Source organism: Anguilla rostrata, chromosome 12 (genome assembly GCF_018555375.3).
Source record: "Anguilla rostrata isolate EN2019 chromosome 12, ASM1855537v3, whole genome shotgun sequence".
NCBI classification, from domain to species: domain Eukaryota; kingdom Metazoa; phylum Chordata; class Actinopteri; order Anguilliformes; family Anguillidae; genus Anguilla; species Anguilla rostrata.
Window position 1 is genome coordinate 13,870,172 of NC_057944.1, and position 19,082 is coordinate 13,889,253.

At 39.7% G+C, this 19,082-nt stretch overlaps 1 protein-coding gene across 1 annotated transcript in view; it reads right to left on the minus strand.

Moving 5' to 3' along the window:
* Positions 1 to 16,035, minus strand: part of drd2a (dopamine receptor D2a) — a 33,439-nt gene extending 17,404 nt beyond the window's left edge. Inside the window, exon 1 of the mRNA XM_064302553.1 lies at positions 15,294 to 16,035. The gene's annotated coding sequence lies outside the window, so the exon portion shown is untranslated. The remainder of the gene's footprint in view (positions 1 to 15,293) is intronic.
* Positions 16,036 to 19,082: the final 3,047 nt, after the last annotated feature.

The window sequence follows — 19,082 nt, forward strand, 5'->3', positions numbered from 1 at the left end:
TTATTTTAATAATGCTGGCAACTTGAGTTTAATTGATGAGATTTCACTAAATGTGTCACATTTCGATTAATGTTTAGTGATTAAATGTTAAGAAGACTCATTCCTATTTCAATTACAATTCCATTTGTCCACCGTATTCAACTCTGGTTGACTCATTACAAATATGAATGAATGATTGAATCATTGCATTTATACAGCACTTTTCCCAAACACTCAAAGTGCTTTACAGTGATGAGTGGGAACTCACCTCACCCACCACCAATGTGTAGCACCAACAAATATGAACTCTGAAATCACCAGGAAATGTCACACTTCATGAATTAATTATGAGTATCTGTGCATCAAAACTACACAATCTTAAAAACATTTCTCAGATCATTTTAAATAAAGTGAAAAACATTCCTTCTACATATATTTGTAGAGGAATAGATGAAGGAGAAAAATGAAGGAGACCAATGACTGAACAGTTACTCCAGAGTGCATAAAACAATTAGAAAATAACCTTTCACTTCACATCATTTTATTTAAATTGCTGCTTGAAAGAATGTCTACACTGAAAGTGCTGGAAGGTGGCTTTGTGTGGAGTGACATAAATCACGGTTTTGCCACCAACAGATAAACAAGTTAACAGGCACAGTTTTAATCACCACAGGTTGTATCCAAAGCACTAATGAAGATATTAGTCACACCCTTCAAATGGAAAACCTCTGAAATACTGCCTTGTCTGCTCACGTCCATCACTTACTGTAGATGCCGACAAGCACAGCAGAGTCAGAAGTCTGTGGACGGCCCTACCTCCGAGGCAGGTGTAAATTTTAGGTTCAACTTCAGTATTTCTGTAAGAAGTGCTGTACCTCCAGGGGACCTGGATGCTTCACAATGAAAATAATGTTATATGTGAAGGTCTTTTTCACATACTGTAGGTATGCTTTCTGCCTTTGGTGGATGTGCAGTGTCTGTACTGTAAAACCTTCCAGGGTCCATACATTTCACTGACAGTCCTGCTTTTTGCTCTATCCAGACAAGAGTGATGGATGGTGTCAAAAAGAGGGTTGGGATGAATAGCATTCTGCACTGGGAACATATGGGAATATATAGAAAGAACCTGAGTTTAACTTTTAACGTGTAGAAGTCAAAACCTTTCCTTTTGTATCATTTCAGGAGGGCATATATGTTTGGAATTGTTGACTGAACAGAGGATCAATATTTTTCCCAGAGTAAAAACAGTCAGAGAGCTTTTGTATGTTTTTGTAAGCTTTTTTTCCCCCACGATGCCCAAATTAAACACTAAGTTTAATCAGCAAAATATTCATATGTTTAAAAAACGTAAACTTCTCTCTATCATCTCAGGACTTTCCATAATGATTTTAAACTGTTCCTGCAGTTCCTTGAAATATTTTTTAAATTCTGGTAATCATTAGTTAAATCCCTGTTTCACATTTAGATTCCTAAGGTAATATTCCACCTTAAAAAAGCAAACAATATTTAAGGTGACTAACATTATGTTGTTTAAAAAAGAGCCAATTGATTCACATGATTCAATTGCTTCCCAGTGTAAATATTTGGCCCTTGCCAGCTTAGTGTGGGTCAGTCTCTGACCTGGAATACCCTCAATTACCATTTTAAGAGCTGGCACAATCCATAAATGAGCCAAGCGAAGTTTGTTAGCACTTTTGGCCTCAATTTGTAGAAGGGAACATTGGTACAGTACTGTATCTAAACAAATGCAAACTGCACAGCGAAATACAGACCATAATTAATTGAGAACTTCTGACACTTCCAAACTTCTGCTGGATAGTTGTATTTGTTAATGATATTTACATTTACCTTCGATAGCAAACTAGTCGGCTAGTAATATGCACTAGGCAATACTGATTTTGACATGCTATCACGGTTCTTTAGCTGTATCTGCAGTAATGACTAAATAGCAGTATATAGCTCCTGATACGGAAATGGAGGGGCTGTATTCTTTGGCAAAATTAAAAATGATCAACGATCTCAACCGGTTTTATTTATTTTCTTGATTAACTAACCTAGGGTCACTGCAAAGTATTCTCCAAGGCTCTCTCTTAATTGCCTCACACTTGTAATGATTGAACATTTCTTTTAACTCATTTAGACTGTTCTGAGCTGATTCTGAAGTCATTTTCATGAGGGGAAAAATAAGAAGCTTCTTATTTATGGCTATGGTAAGTAAGTGCATTGGTCAATGGCAAACTCTCCCTAAATATTTACCCTTCCTATTGTAATGTCCCCTTTCCCTAAATATTTCCTGGTGTACTGATCCCTCCCCCAGAATGAATGATATAAATTGTTTTTCCCTAAATTGTTGGGGAAGCAGAGAACCATCTAGAATACGATTGTGTCCTGCAGCATTATGATTTGCCTTCACTGGGACTAAGGGGCCTAGCCCAAACCATGGAAAACCAAGGGGGGTCCAGATACTTTTGGTCACATATGTCACACACACACACACGCACACACACACACATCCATCCACTGAGAGATCTGTGGGAGACACATGTCTATAGAGAATAGAAGAAATTGCTTTACTGGCCTCAAATATCAAATGTAATTTTTTTAGAGTATGCAAATGAAATATTCCTTGTCTAGTTAATGTCAGTTGTCAGTGTTAGTATTTATTAGATTTTTTAAATTTTACACTCAACTATCATGCTGAACGCATTTTGTAAACATTTAGTGGAATAGAAATATCTGTCATTACTCACATCGATGCACACAAAATAGCTGCATTGCAAACACAGACCGTTAAAAGGCATAAGAGGATAATCTTCAGCCAAGCATGATGGCATGGTGACCTACACACAAGATCCCATCTGTGACCCAGTAAACCTACTGTATATTGGCGCTCCATGTAATCACCAGGTATCTGCAGCTTATTTTTTTGATGTTACGCAAATGCTCTTGTGCACAGCCACTGACTGCATGAGCACTGCTACATTGCTGCCCGTGGGACCTTTAATATGTTCACTTAGCAGAGCAAATATTTTTACAGCCAGGGCGAAATCATTTCATCGCCCAAGGCTATGCATTTAGTACACCGCACAATAAAACAAAGGCTTTCTTTCTCCTTGGTGGGTCTTTACAAAACACTGCCACACAGAAGCCATCACAACAATAAAAAAAATAAAGAATAAAAAGAGCAAAGCTATTTCCCCTTTTTAAATTCAATTTGTTGGCCAGCGTTTAAATGTCAGAAGTGAAAAAGTAAAGAAAAAGCGTGGTAATTGAATATTTCCTCCTCCAAACGGCAACGGCAAGATTAAAAAGGGCACTTGTCCTCAGGTGATCTGCACTACACTTAATCTTCCACACACGTCTTGTAACGTGTGTAAAGAAAACTGCGCTGGTGGAACCGATGCAGAAAAGAAGCAGTATTTTACTTCATTCGTTTCTGTGGTGCGGGTGCAGGGGTTTGAGTGCCAGTGTCAAGGTTGTCAGCGTAGTCAGAAAGTGCTTCATTCCCTGGCGGACGATGGAGAACTATCACGCACCCACTCCTGACATGTGACGGAGTTCGTTTCCCACAATGCTGCAGTTGGGCCACCGCTCGTGCAGCGGCGTGGAACACACATCCAGTTAAGCACATTACACTCTCAATCACACCGCAATCACATGCTACAGTGCTCCTTCCTCAAGTCTTAAAGGCACAGAGCATCTAAAGAGCAGTGATGGGGAAAGTGGGGATTCAGGAACTCCAAAATTGGTGGAGCTAGCTTGTGCTGTCCATGACTCATGGATCTCAAAATAATCATTCTGTTTTTCGGTGCTCGGGAGCCATTTTATTGGCTTCTCCGCTCTCTTAGTGGGTGATAGCGCATGGCAGGTCCACCTATTACAGGGGTCATGACGCCCCACTACTACTCAAATAGGCTGCTAGAGAGAGTGTTATGCTGTCTGCTTTTACTCTACCGTAAATTTGCAGCCTCATACCAAGGATGAATTAACGATATATTACGTGAAAGTATATTATATTGTTATTTATAATTAATAAATAGAACTTCATTTTGATGTATGTTGGCTGGGTGACATCATATTTTCACAGATGTGGGTCCCAATGTGAGCGGGGTTGTTTGGCACACTGATTTTGGGGTTGGGACAACCAACCTTGGTGTGGATGTGTCATTAATGTGATAACATGCATTATACATACATGTATAATGCATGTTGTCTTATCACATTATTAATTGCAGGCCTATACCAGGGTTGTGGCAACCGACCCCGGTTTCAACTCTATTTCATATTATATTTATTATACATTTTTAATTGTATATATTCATTATATTAACATTTATGCCATCAAATATTAATATTTTCTTTTTATTTGAATTAAATGTTGAAAACGGTTTCTATTGGTTGTTTCATTCGTTTCAACGATTGCATTTTATCATTGTGCCAACCAACCCCCTAGAGTGCGTCAAACAACCCCTTGTTTTTTTTTACCCCACCCATGTGTTTAAATGTAACATTTCACTCCTGGTACTTTCAGTCAGATTGCTAGTGAATGGTATGTCCCAGAAATTTTATTGCGGTATGTAATCATGGCCATGAGATGTCCGTTGTTTGTATTTCAAAATGATTAATCTATCTCTAGTAATATTTTCAGATATTATTATTATAGTCGTAATATCTGACAAGGTCGTACCGGACATGAATTATGCTGGTAAAATTACAGACCGCCCGCAGTGAAACTAATCCCGTCTGGACAGGGCTTTTGTGTGACATCAGCACACTTCTTGTGAGTTTCCAACAGGAAGAGGAGAGCTAAGATTTCAAAAAAATCTCCAAAATAATCCTGTTGGAATCTTATAGCGTGTGAAGCTGGATGATTCCCAGTCTTTGCAGAAATTTAAGATGTGTGCACCTCTAGGACTAAAAGCCCCTGGTTTAGAACAGAATGTTGTTAAATGTGAGAATGTGTCCGACTTTAGTTATCTAGAAGTCGTCCACTGTATTGGAGGCGCATGATGAAGACACACAAAATAAACAACCTGCGCTTGCCCTGTCTTCCTCCTCGATTTCACAGGCAAAATAATTTGCCTGAGGAGGTTTTTCTGAGGTTAAATAAATGTGCATGCGGCAACCCTGTCTCTCCTGGATAAGTATATCAGACAGAATGAAACTGTCAGTTGCAAAGGTATAACGAACACCAAAATCCCCAAACCAGATCCAAAGGTAATTTATGGTAAGTTTGCCAATTGTACCTGCGAAAATAGGGTTGATGGGAGCTGCTGTACTGTGTTGCTATTGAACTGTTTTAATAAATATCTGGCTTCATGAATGGATAACATGCTATATGCTCTACACTTTGTGTGTGTGTGTGTGTGTGTGTGTGTGTGTGTGTCTGTACAGTATCGTGAAAAATTATTCGCCCCCTCCCTGATATTTCCTCTTTAACTGCATATTTGATGCACTAAATGGTTTCAGATCTTTAGACAAATTTAATATTAGACAAAAGGAAACTGAGTAAGCACAAAACACATTTTTAAAATCATTACCTCATTTATTTAATGAAAAAGGTTATCAAACATCTATATCACCCATCTGAAAAAGTAATTACCCTTTTAATTACTCAATCATCCAATTAACCACATTCAATTGATAATTACATTCAGCTGATTGAGCACAGCCAGCCTTGACTGAAGCAAGCTCTGCTGACGACTTGCCATTTTTGAAGTAACCAAGAATTCTACTTTGTAATAAGTAATTTGGAAAAAAAGTTTTAAATGTCCACATGTAATGCACTTACATTGCATTCACTTTCAGTGTGTCCAATACTTGCGTCGCTATGGCTCTCTTGTCAATGTAAATATCTCCATAATCCAGAATATGTCCACTCCTATTCAAGATAAAGGTGTCTGCTAGGTCAAATCAATCCAACAGACGTCAACGTAGAGTATCGCAGACATCTGGCCACCCAATGCTCTTTACTACAGTGGTATTTTGTTCAGCAGGCGTTTGGTTATCTGAACTGCTATGTTCTGATAGATCAGATAAAATGGTTTTACACTGTGACAGTAGAAATTGAAGAGCTTTTAAAAGTGGATCACAATTAGAGTTTTCATTTTCATATTTATGAAGTGAAGATTCGCTCAAAGATTAGGTGCTAGACAAAGCTATAGAACCACTGGTCGCCATGTAAGTTCACTGAAAAAGCTATTTTTGCGTTGGACTTATTTCTTCATATTTCACCTCTACATTCTGTTTGCTACTTCTCCTACAGCTTTTCAGCAAGACCTACCAAGTCTGGCCAGTGGCTTCACCTAGTTGCTTGTGCTTTTTGAATCAATAACGCAGATATTTTTTTTGAGATATTTATGAGTTTACATAGGAAAGTTTCCCATTGATTAACATGTTCAGAATGTGGATAAAAACATTTACAGCTGCAAGCTAAACTCGGTCAACGCAGCTGCCACAGATACATGGTCTTGATTGTGCACATGTGCCCTTCAAATAATGGCATAATCTTTCTGCTCTGTGTCGCCACAAAGTGTAAGACTTTATTTCAGAGTAGTGCAAACCAGGTGGAAATGCTTGGGGTTAAGGGGTTTTAACGCTCTCAGCCTCAAGAAGACTTCCCAGACTCTGTAATCAGACTCTCTGAATTCAGTTTGAATTCAGTTGCACTTTCATTCTGTCAAGTGGTAGGCTCAAAGGTTATCCTCTCTTAAGCAATGGTTTCTCTGTAATAAAAAGGCCAAGCAAGAGTGGGCATACCATCATATTTAGTGAAGTCATGAGGGTAACTCAATCATTTCAGTGCACAATGTATTTGCACTCTTGTTTGTAATTGTGTTTTCCCCATACACCCCTGTACTTCCACATCTGCAATAGCCTTTTGACTCAATCAATATTTTTAATTAGTGTTACTTTAACAGGTTGTTAGAAAGCTGAAACAACATAAAATGGCAATTCTGACGTAAACATGTCTAAAAATGTAATGAAAGCCGGTAGAAACTCTCAAGAGCTTTAATGTTTTTAAACTACTTTGCATGGGTCCAGAATTGCGATGGTTGTCGTCATACTGGGGCAGATGTTTGGGTATCTGCGCTTGGCAGCTCAGTGGAGTCCTTCTCTCCTGTTGCAGGAGTTGGCAAGTGACAGTACAGAACCAGCTTCTGTCGGTATGCCAACATTTTCCAAATTGGCGCTAATGCATTCCGCAAACAGAGTCGAGTCTAGGCAGCTGAGATGAGGATCAGCATCGCTTAAAGAATATAAAACAGTTGGCGAATCGCCCTGATGCTAGTGGACCACTGTAATGTGAATGCACAAAATGCTAGTAGACTGACAGTTGGCGGTTTGGTAGGTGTTGTTACTGTTACTGGGAAATCACATCAGCCTAGGGGAGCAGAGGGGAGACAATACGTGTAAGTACAGATGAGAACAGACACAAAAAATACAGAGGAACACATGCTAAGATTACCCCCTTGCCCTGTGATACACTTCCACATGTATTTTGCAGCTAATGCATTTCAGTAAACAAGCTTCAAAAGTGATCACAGTAAATTCATTGCAAACCCATAATGTAAGGAGTAACTCAGGCTAAACTGTATGCATTCAAGACATTAAAAACATTACTGCACTGAAGTCTCAGTTCAGCTGTTCCCAACACCCCCTCTCTGTGCTATTAATTCTGTTTTTAATCTTGGCCTGCTTACCCAACCATAATATCCACAATAATCGTGTAAACTTTTTATGGAGTGAATCAGCTGTTTCAGAGTCTAGAAATTGATCCACGGGCATTTTTAAAAGCCGATTTTAGAAGAGAGCCCCGTGCCGTGTGAGCGTGTTTTATGAGTAATGAGCAGCGCGACATTATTCAGGTGGCTTCAAAGAGGACCTCTTCCGAGTTCACGGGGGTTCCGGCAGGAGAATCTGACAAGAGAGAGAATTTTAAGCGCTGGCAGCCTGTGGCGGGCACCAGTGATTCAGAGCCGTGCGAAACGAATGTTATCCAGTGCTCCAGTTCTGTCTCCTCCAACCATCACTCAGTCAATTACAGTCATTAGGGAAATGGCGCTGCGTCTGGCTCTCGGAGAGCGAGGCGAAGGAGGCGGCGTAACAAGCCTCCGATGGGCTCATTAGGGTTCGGCGCAGCCGCGGTGTCCTAACAACTGCCGGCGTTTCCCATGGCCCCCTCGCACGCTTCCCCACCTGAAAAGGTGGCGTCTGACATGGCGGTGCCTCCAGCAAGCGATACCTCATCCGCGCCAGAGGCGGTGCAGGGAAATGAAGGGGAAATGCCAGCAAACAGTTCCACGTGAAAAATTGTTTTTGAGATTTTTGCCACAAACGTTATAACCCCCCCTCACGTCTTGCCTGTCCACGTCCTGTGTACACTATGCGGTTTTTGGGCACCGTATGTCAAAATATTAATCTTCCAGAAAATAAATAATGTATCTAGTAAAAGAAGAACTGAAGTTAACGTGCAGAAAATGTCAGAGTGAAGCGATGCACTGTCTCCCCAGCTCAGCTCAGGTTATCCGAGTATAAGAGAAAACACCGGTGTCTGGCGAAACAGCAGAATATTTGTCTGAAAGAATGTTTGTGAGTCGAGGCACCTCTCTGAGAAACAAGTGCTGTGCTGCATGGCATTTGGGAAAAAAAAAAAAAAAAGTCAAGTATCCGGTGGGTATGGCATGGGCTTTTTTACTGAGTGAGCACCGCGGTCTCCGATCGAATCTGACCCGTGCCAGTGCCGACTGTGGCTACAAGGCCGGAAGGGGCGGAGCTCAATTGGCTTTGTACCATCCAAAGGATATATGAGAGGGATTCTGTCAGCGGGAATAGCAGGGTTCCTCGCTTGAGCGACCCCTGTTGGTCATCCGGGCACCCGTGACGTTCTCACTGTGCCTGCATTAGGTCTCCTCCGCCCCTACTCTGCACATGTGCGGCTGGTGGGTGTGGTGTGAGAAGAAGCATCTGGCTGACAACGTTTTTCAGAGGAGAACCGTGAGTTGTCTTCACTCTCCAGAGCTGGCAGCAGGGGCATATACTGTATAGGCACGTTTGTACATAGTTTTCCAATTGGACATTCCAAATGAGATTGCAGCATTCTTGTCACACTGATGCTTTTTAAAATAAAAAATAAAAAAACTCAATATATTTCATGGGTTTGTTTTTTTGGGATGTCTAATCTTTATTTTGTGGTTTGTTCTGTTGTCTGGAATTCCTGGTTTTGTGGACTTGGTTTACATTAAGAAATGAAAATTTCTCTGTAAGCAAATCATCAAATGCAATCATATTTGCAATACCCTGGATTGAGATAAGCAAATGCATGCATACAAGATGCCTAATCTACCTATAGTACATCATCCTGAGCCAGCAGCCATACCTCCTCAAACCTTATTCCTGCCTTAAGGTTGCATAAGGTTGAGGCTGTGCAGGATTTGAGTTAGTTAGTACTTGGATGAGAGACCTGAAGACAATAAGTTTGCTGTGTTAGTGAGCCGATAGGAGGATTCCTGCCCTCTGAACAAACTAAAATCTAATGCCTCAGTGAATTGACAGGAAACCTGTACAGTAGAAGATGCTGTCTTTCTGATAGAATGTTTGACTGATATCCTGATTAAATGGGATTAATACAGGCCTCATGACACTTAGCATAAAGTATAGGAGGTAACTTAGTAATCTTTGCTAAATTCCCAAACTGGCTCTTTACTTTTCACAGACTGCAGGTATCCAATGCACCATAAAGGTTATTCTGTGACGAGGCAGTACAAACCAATGAAGTCTCTCCACCATTTGCAAAGCAGTAGCCAATTATTCTTCACCCCTGAGGGACCCCCCAACCCCAGTTGGCACAGACATTTAAGACTCTATTCTGGAGCCTTGGGGTGCATCTACGCACATGGCAGCGCTATCCACACCCAGGAGGCAATGCAAGTGTGTACAAAGCCACACAAAGCAAGGGAGAGCTACAGTAATAATATGAATCCTTAATCATTCAGAATTCTGAATTCAATCAAAAGTTGTCCTTGACTTCACAATGACAGTACATGCAAGCGCTCTCAACAAATAGCTGACTGTATATGGCATATCAAATTTATGGACAAACTGCTATCATTTTTATAGGATTTGCCCCAGTTTTTGAAAAGTGGAGAAAATGCATATAAAATCTCATAAATGTGGCTCATACAGAGCATACATAGTGCAATGTTTTCAAATACATACATCATCCATCCATTATCTATACTTGCTTCTCTTGGGCAGGGTCACAGGGGGTGCTGGAGCCTATCCCAGCGTGCATTGGGCGAATGGCAGGAATACACCCTGGACAGGCCGCCAATCTATCGCAGGGCACACACACCATTCCCTCACCATTCACTCACACACTCATACCTACAATATGGGCAATTTAGAGTCTCCAATTAGCCTACCCGAATGTCTTTGGACTGCGGGAGGAAACCGGAGAACCTGGTGGACATGAGGAGAACTCCACACAGAAAGGCCCAAGCCAGATTCAAACCCGTTCTTGCTGTGAGGTGACAGTGCTACCCACTGTGCCACCGTGCCACCCCAAACACATACAATGTTTATGGAACTGGGCTGCTTTGAAGTTGAACCCATGGGCGAAAATATCAAAGATTTTTTTCCAGGCTACCTCAGCTGCATGATCACACACAGTTGACAGAACAAGAAATGATGTAGCCATGAAAAGCATATCAGACGTTTGCAATGTAGGCACATGAAAAGCTGTCATTCATTCATCATTGAGTCAAGGCCATTGTGGGAAGATGTAATTTCAGTGAATATATATTTTTTAATACAGGCATTTGTGATTTACGCGTGGCTGCACTTTTACTTTTAAGTCATTTTTAAGGACAAAGTTGAATGCCATTTAAAACAAACTGATCCACTGATGATCATTTCAAAATTAAATTTCAGTCAAAATGCATATTGCCATTTACTGTATGATGTCACAATCATAATGTTTCACCTGACAAATAATTCCTGTCATCCGGCTCGATAGCATAAAGTCCTTCAAAAGAAACCTGACTCTTCTGAATGTCTGAATTATGTTTGCAATTCAGATGACTTTATGAAACACGTCTCGTATCCATTTGCTAATGATAAAAAATGAGTGTGGAGAGTGAAATGGAAAAATGTACTTGTGCCCGTCTCCATGTTTTCTTAGTCAATGCCACTGGTTTTGACAGCATCTCTGCATGCTGAATGAGGAGAGGCCGGGAAGGCTCAGAGCTTGTGCTGAATTCTATAAGGCCCCGGTCTTCAAAAGGGGGGGGGGGGGGGACCTGTAAAGTACTGTAGGGAGTCTGCAACTGCACTCTCACCCCCTCCCCCCTCCCTCCACTGTTCCGCAATCGCATTCTCCCCCCCAAATCTGCATGCGTGACTCACCCTATCCTACCCCCCCCCCCCCTCCTTTCCCAGTCTGTGATCGCAATCTTAGTGTCTCAAAGTCCAACCCATTTCTCATAGCGGCAAACACAGAGGTAGTGGGCAAGTGGATAAAATCTTTTAAATCATTCAATTAGTAACTGAAGAGTTCATCAATATGCTTGTATAAACAGGAGTCCTGTATATATATCGTCATAAGCACTGGACAGAGTCCAGACAGCATTTATAGACATGGATGCATATTGGAACCTCTGTGACGCCTACAATAATGCTGGCAAATTATGTAAATCACTCACATGAGTAATTAACGCAGAGGACATTAATTACATCTGTAATTCATTAACAAAATGAATATATTTCACAGCAATGGATGGTATAAAATAATAATATAATAATTAACTTACACCTGTGCGAGAAGCTAGAAAGGACTACTTGTCCTGTTATATAAAGTAGGAAGCAAAATGCCCTCTCCCTCCGCATCAAGAACTGGTGAAGAAGAACAAGCACTGTGGAAGAATTCCTTCAGGTATCTGCTATCTAGTTAGTAGTCCCTGGCTCAATTGTATTTTAAACAGTGTTCCCAGTCCATTCTGACTTATTGATTTTTCAGTGAGTTTTCAATAAGTTTCCAGGAATTAGTACTCTTGCAACAGAAATAAAATCTGGCAAATTTAATGATGCATTCTAAGGAATGGCAGATATAAGGGATGGGTAGGCTTACTTTGCAGGAAAGCACTAATTAAATGGAAAAGGAAATAACAGTCATTTGTTGTAACAGTTTGCTTGCATCCCCCCAGTCGACAGGTTGTCAGCACAAGATGATGTGAAAACATCTCACATACATTCCTGCTCTCTAACATAATACTGTATGATAGATTATTTGACTTATGGTCAGTCCTCTGAAATTACTAACAACCACTGATGATTGATTTCTAAAAATATAGAATAATAAAGATTTTAGATTGTCAGGTCAGATACCGTACGTACCTACCGGTCTGATGTACTTTGTGGTGTGTGGTGGACTTTGTGAGATAGAGGCTTTCCCAGGAGAGGGAGCTGTTGGGTTTTCTGTTTGTCTGCATTGTGTCAATACAGTGTGAAGAATACATATGCATTCTCTACAACACCTGCACATTCTCCAGAAAACCTCAGTGGCAGGGAAGCACCAAGGGTCTAAGCGTGATCGTGAAGTTTCATTGAAACCAAAACCAAAGCCACTGTCAAGTGCCATCCTGCATGCAGTAGCAGTGCACGGACACACCTGAATTCAATGCCAATGAGTTCAGTTTTGAAAACACACAGAAACAAATCAGCTGAAAGTAAACTCTGTGAGAAAATGTCCCTATTCCCATTAAAAAATGCAATGTTTATTGTAGAATGATGCCCTTGAATAGTAAATTTACGAGTGCTGAATAGATTAGTCGTAGTTAGTCATCTCTAAAAAAAAATACCTTTGTGTATCTAGCAAAAATTAAATTAAATTTAGTATCCTGCAGGAAAATAGTTTCACCCAGTCCCAGTTCGCCACCCAGTCTCTCTGCCACCATTTTGAGTGACACTCAATTAAAAGCGTCTCTGACACAACAGAGCAGGACATTGGCTAGTACAGAAGTGAAGTGATAGGAAGCATGAACAGCACCAGGCCTGGGATGCATTTCATCCGTCATCACTTTGTCAGTCTGAGAATAAATCATTTCATGTTTTGTTTTTGTTTACCAAATGCTATGTCCAGTCAGGGATATTGTATGCTAGATCTGGATTTTGCATTTCATAATACCATACACAGTGCTATCACGGTAAACGATGCATACTGAATAGAGAAGAAATATAATGATTATACTGCACTTCTAGGGCTACTGCACAACAGGTAATTGGATTTAATACAAAGCATAGTCAACACTTTAAATCAGTATGCCATAACATTGTCACAAAATGTCTAACTATTCCACTGGAACAACAAACATAACCATTTTGTAACAAATCACATGTAGTCTTCGTTATATTCGTAGGAAATTCACCCAGCCACTTTTCCAGATTGTTCCGGAATATGCAATGTCATTCTGGCTAAATATGACTAAATAAGGCTAAATAAGGGAACAAGATACTATAGTATGTGGACGCACTATCTTCCTGAACAGAAAAACCAGATGGTGCTAGGCTCATTACATGTGACGCAGAGATGACACTGAACTGTATGTCTTTCTCTGATATAGATCACAGCACAAGCACTGCTGACGGCCTTTATACGAGTGAACATGCTGTCCATTAATTGTTACAATCAAGTGAGCCCACTCAAGGTTAAAACACCATTTAAAAGCAGCCCTTGTCATCCTCCCGTAATGGGACAGTCTTCTGTCCTTTGTCCTTGGAATGGGATTATGCGATCCACAAAAAAAGTAAGACTTGGAGCGTTTTCAGTGCCCTCATTCATATGCTCAACTTTGCTCTGAACTACACTGGGCGCAGCTCAGAGCCTCCCATTCTTAACTTAATGTTCCATGACGATATGACACAATGGTAGCAATATAATGCAATGGCACAGGGCATCAAAATTCAGAGGCTGCAGGTTTGAATTCCAGGGGTGGACAATGCTCTCATCCTTGTGATCAAAACATGCACGTTAATACCTTATAGTATGTTGATAGGGCAGCTGTGCAAATAATCCTGGATAAAGGTATCTGAAGAGCAAATAAAAGCAATGCAATGATACTGCCGGTCAGTCAACCATGTCATGATTGTGTCCTGATTCTTATTTTTGAATGCTATTTGCGGAGTATGTCTCTAATATTCGAAAAAGTAGGATAAATATTTAAAAATGCAAAGTACAGTGCATGCACATGCAAATCACTCAATATGTGCACAGGTCCGAAAAGACTCTTAAACTATGTACGGAGAAGAAAAAGCATGTATGCTCAGGAAGGACGCTGAAGTTGTGCTCACAATGCAACCTTGAACTCTATGTATAAAAAAGACAAAAGGCAAACAATGGCAATGCTTAAAGGGTCTCTTTCAGGCTGTACCCTTTCTTTTTTAGAATGAGTACTATGTTTATACAATTTTTAAAAAAATAAATAAATAAAACTAAAGATTTGTAGCATTCTCCCTTGAAAGCTCTGGACAGGATGACGCTTCAGTGAAACCATAGAATCAGTGAAACCATAGAAATCTATGGTTCTGATGTACATCTGTCTCGCATCTGACAGTCTCTGCATTCACAAAAGCTGTGCCATACGCTGCCATGACACAGAGAACATCTAATTCAATAAAGTGAGCCTTTTGCCTCATTAATAACCATGCTGCCATGTCCTTTGATGAACTGACTCGCTGATTAAGTTAACATAATTATTAATTAACCATTATTTGATAAAACCTTTTGAGGAGACATGCAAAAAAAGTTCTTTCATCTAACTCTTACTGGCAAATACTGGTTAGTCTAGAGAGAATCATAATGCATGCACTGATGTAAAGGAGGGTACACACACACACACTTCAGTATATATTCAGTATATAGACAACATCTGCAATGTTGACACCACTTGATCAATGTCATATCCCCCTCAATGTTTGCCCAATTATTTACATTAATGTCTTATATTGATTGTTGCTTCAGTTAAAGAAAATGAGAATACAGGCATCCAGCTCTTCTTTATAAATTCCCTACATTTGGCACAAGATTTACAGTCGGTACACTGATACTGTGTTAATCTTTACCAAAATAATTATTTTACATATTTTAAAAGTAAAGGCAAGTAAATCCCCCGAAGCATTATCGTTGACAAATCATTAAATTATGTTCACTTCTCAGCCATACATACGTCCAACAGTGCAATAATACGTTTAAAAATGAACAGTTTATTTCTCGTGTATCATTTCTGAAGCAAACATAAAATGCTGATCTATGAGCTTACCGTCAACCCATAAGACAGGATGAAATGAAAACAACGTGCAGATTTCTGTCTTTTAAATCCAAGACAATCCAGAATCGAGTGTCTTAGTTCCGCTCCTTACGAGATGTCCATACTCTGGATCGTTCACTTCTTTAGACTAAGTGGAAGCACAGATGTCTGGCGCCAGGTGAACGGCGGTTCTCTATGAACAAACCGTGAAGTTTTCAAGTCAAACGCAAAAAAAATGTTGAAGGAATCCACTTCTTTTTATTCCTGAAAATATGATCAATGTGCCCCTGCAAGCTATCTTTGGTGACATATTCAAAATATCCGTATTAAGGAACTGGGCGCGTAATGCAGCCTATATTAACAACTCCGTATATCCGATAGTTCAATTAAAATTATACAGGCAGTAATACTCTACCATCTTCTTAGTCTGTACAGTATGTAAGGAGGCGAAACCTGCCAAATCGATACGGGAGGCGTCTAGTTATATTAGACTGGTTAAGTGCGTATTTACGCACACGGCAACCTTAGGTACCAACCGGGGAACAGTAAAGCTCGATCTGACAGGAATTGCACTACCTCAAGGCGGGGCTTGTGCAAATTCAGATAAGCCTTAATTTGTTATCATCTTTTTTTTTAACAAAGCTTTCTTCGTAATTGATTTAATCAAGGAAGTTTTTAAATCACTGGCGATTTGTTCCTTTGTCTTTAAAATCTGTGACGTTTGCTGCAAACACCAGTTAACTAGCCAAAAGATGGCGATATAGATGCATTTTGCTTCCAATCTAATATCACTCCAGTCAAATCTGGACATGTACAGTGTTTTACTTCGCTACTACGAGAGTAGAACAGCGTGTCATTTACAGACAGTATGTCAAACAACACGCCTAATTAAAATAAAATAAAATGACACAGCAAAAATACACTATTGTAATTAAAACAGCTGGACTACATTTGCACGGTGAATGTGTGTCGACAACGTTCATACATGGGTTAAGCATGGGAAAAGGAGCATATCGGTATCAACTCCTTTGTACCAGATGAGGTTTTCTTTAGCCTACAAGTTAGTTCTGTCCTTCCACACTGAAACATGAAGTGCACCCAACGAGTAAGAATGCTTATTCTTTTCTTTTTACCATTTAGAACAGTATAAACTTTGAAAGCGTGGTGTTTATGAACCGTGAATGAACAGATTTTCACTACAAAAAGAATTCATTGAAATGATAAGATTGTCATGATAAGACTACAGAACGATAGGAATATTTCTATTTGCTCCACCCAAGCATCCCTTCCCGAGATAAACAATTGCAGCTGACTTAAGAAAGAGCTTTGTAGCCTACTCGCTATTTTATGTTATTAGTGGCAGTTAACACGTGGTTAGGGGCAGGCCAGTCTCGGGAAGTCGTTTTTGAAGGCACAATCGGCTAGGGTTTCAAAATGACAGAAAGATGACGTTCAAGACGTGATTTTCCTTAACATTATCAAATCTTTAAGATCCAGTTCATCAACACATGGGAACCTTCCAAAATTAAGCAGAGCTGTGGAGAACAGAGAGAACGATTTGCTTGAACCTGCCAGCTGACTTCAGTAAATGACTGGTGAAATGCATATTGTTATTCATTCATTTTGCACATGGTTTATATTCATTTTGAAATTGGTTCTTCTTGTTGTTGTAATTCAGTTTTATAGGCTTTTCCCCGTCCTTTATATTATAATGTATATTACAGTAACCATCGGCTATCTAGGTCACTGTGATCAATGTCAGAATACATACATGCTTAACGGTGAGCGGTCCTCGCTGAGGGAATGTTCCCGCCGCTGATCTCCCTGTGGAGATTTATTTTAGTCACGTGGTCAGGTCGTGGGGAGTTTAAGGAGCGTAAGTACGGCGTGTATAGAGGTGATGATTTGAAATGTGATGTAGATATATTGTATTTGCTGGGCTTTGTGTTATTAAATTGCTTTAGTAAAGCCTATTTAGTGTTGCAGAGTGCTTACTCTCCGAGCATGCCTGGGCGGGCTTTTATGGAAATAAAATAGGCCTATCAGGAAATTTTTTTTTTTTTTTTATCCATTTCAGTTAATCGTGTTTAGCTAATTAATTTAAACCCAAAAGGTTATTTTTCTTGACATGGCCCACAAGAGCTCTGACTGTAGTATAAGAGGGCAATAATTATACCTTTCCGAATCGTGATAGCCTCTGGCTTCTGCCATTGTCATTATTGGTGCTCCAGCACAAATTCCCAGCGCGTCATTTTCGCATCAGATGGAGGTATTATAATTAAGGCAGTAAAATGTGGAGGATGAATAAGTGAGGTGGCTTCAAGGCAGTGACGGAGTGACAAGCGAGGGGAGCAATTTAACAGAATAAAAACACAACGACAAACCTTGCAGAGATGAAACAATCTGGGGGAAATAAACGGAATTGAAATTGACCAGCTGTTACGTGTGTTTATGAAAGGGAAAAAAACGGAACCTTTTTAAACGTGTCTGGGTTTGCGATTGCATCTGTGACAGGAATGACCCAAAGCTAGCGAATCTGCACAGATGTCGCGAAAGAGGATTTGGCCTTGGTTTGTTTCCTTGCTGCTTTTTTACTGATAAACAAAATAGCTGTTTACTTTTGTTTTTGCAAATTGTAGGGACGGTGGCTACACTGCTAACGTGTCAGAGAACCCGCTGCATGACATCAGACAGAATAAGCTGAAGTGATGTTTGTCGAGCGTGGGAGGGATGTGCCTGGGAGGGTGCATATGACTCGTAGCCATATAACAAGCAAGCTCCACTCTACATGACAGGTACACTCACATCCATGCTACTGATTCAGGTAACTACAGAAACCGATGAATCAACAGAAAAATCCAATTGTAACTGACAAAAACAACAACATAGCAACAACTGTATCTACATAGAATAATTATGTACACAGCATGTTACTTGGACCCTTAGTAGTAAATATAAGAACATAAGTATTAATTACTTCACATAACTACCTTATTTACAAACTGAAATTGATAGATTATGATTGTTTTCTTCATGTAAACAACTCCAACCCACATTTATGATTTTCTTTTTTTAAACTACATTTGTAAACAAATCTGCCAATGAGAAAATCTCACCATTAATATTTTGGAATACTCTCCCATAAAGCTCAAACACAACAGATTTACGAAATGGCAATTCTCTACATACTAATTAGAATTGTAATAAAACTGAGGAAGCTAAAATAAAGTAGAAAAATAAAGAATGTGCAACAATATCAGCTGTAATTGTAAACTTGAATTCCAAAGCACATTTGTTTGATTTGCTGCACAATTGGAGATGCCCATATGTTACTGATGTACAAAAAAAGGAAGAAAGATGAAAATAAAACTGCTGCAATGGAGCTGATGGACAATGGTCACAACTCAGTACACAACTCAAACTTGACACATGCATCTTTTTATGTCTGGAAAAACTAGTCATTGTTATGATGACGGCCTCCATTACAGAAAGTCATATAAAGTCTCTAAACAAGTGCACTGATTTCTGAAGACAATAAATACTGATTATTCTTGTGTACTGTGAAAAGGCTATATGCACATGCTGTATTACGTATATACTGTTGATGGTTTTATGTTTATATCATATATGGTATACCACACAGTTTATTACTTCCAAAACAAATTCCATATTAATACACATAAACATACTGGATGCAAAAATGTTCAGGATGAGCTTTACTTCTGTGCCAAAACATCACATTTGCCAAACAAACATTCCAAATTCCATCTAGCACAGATGCTGCAGCTCATCTGCTGTGCT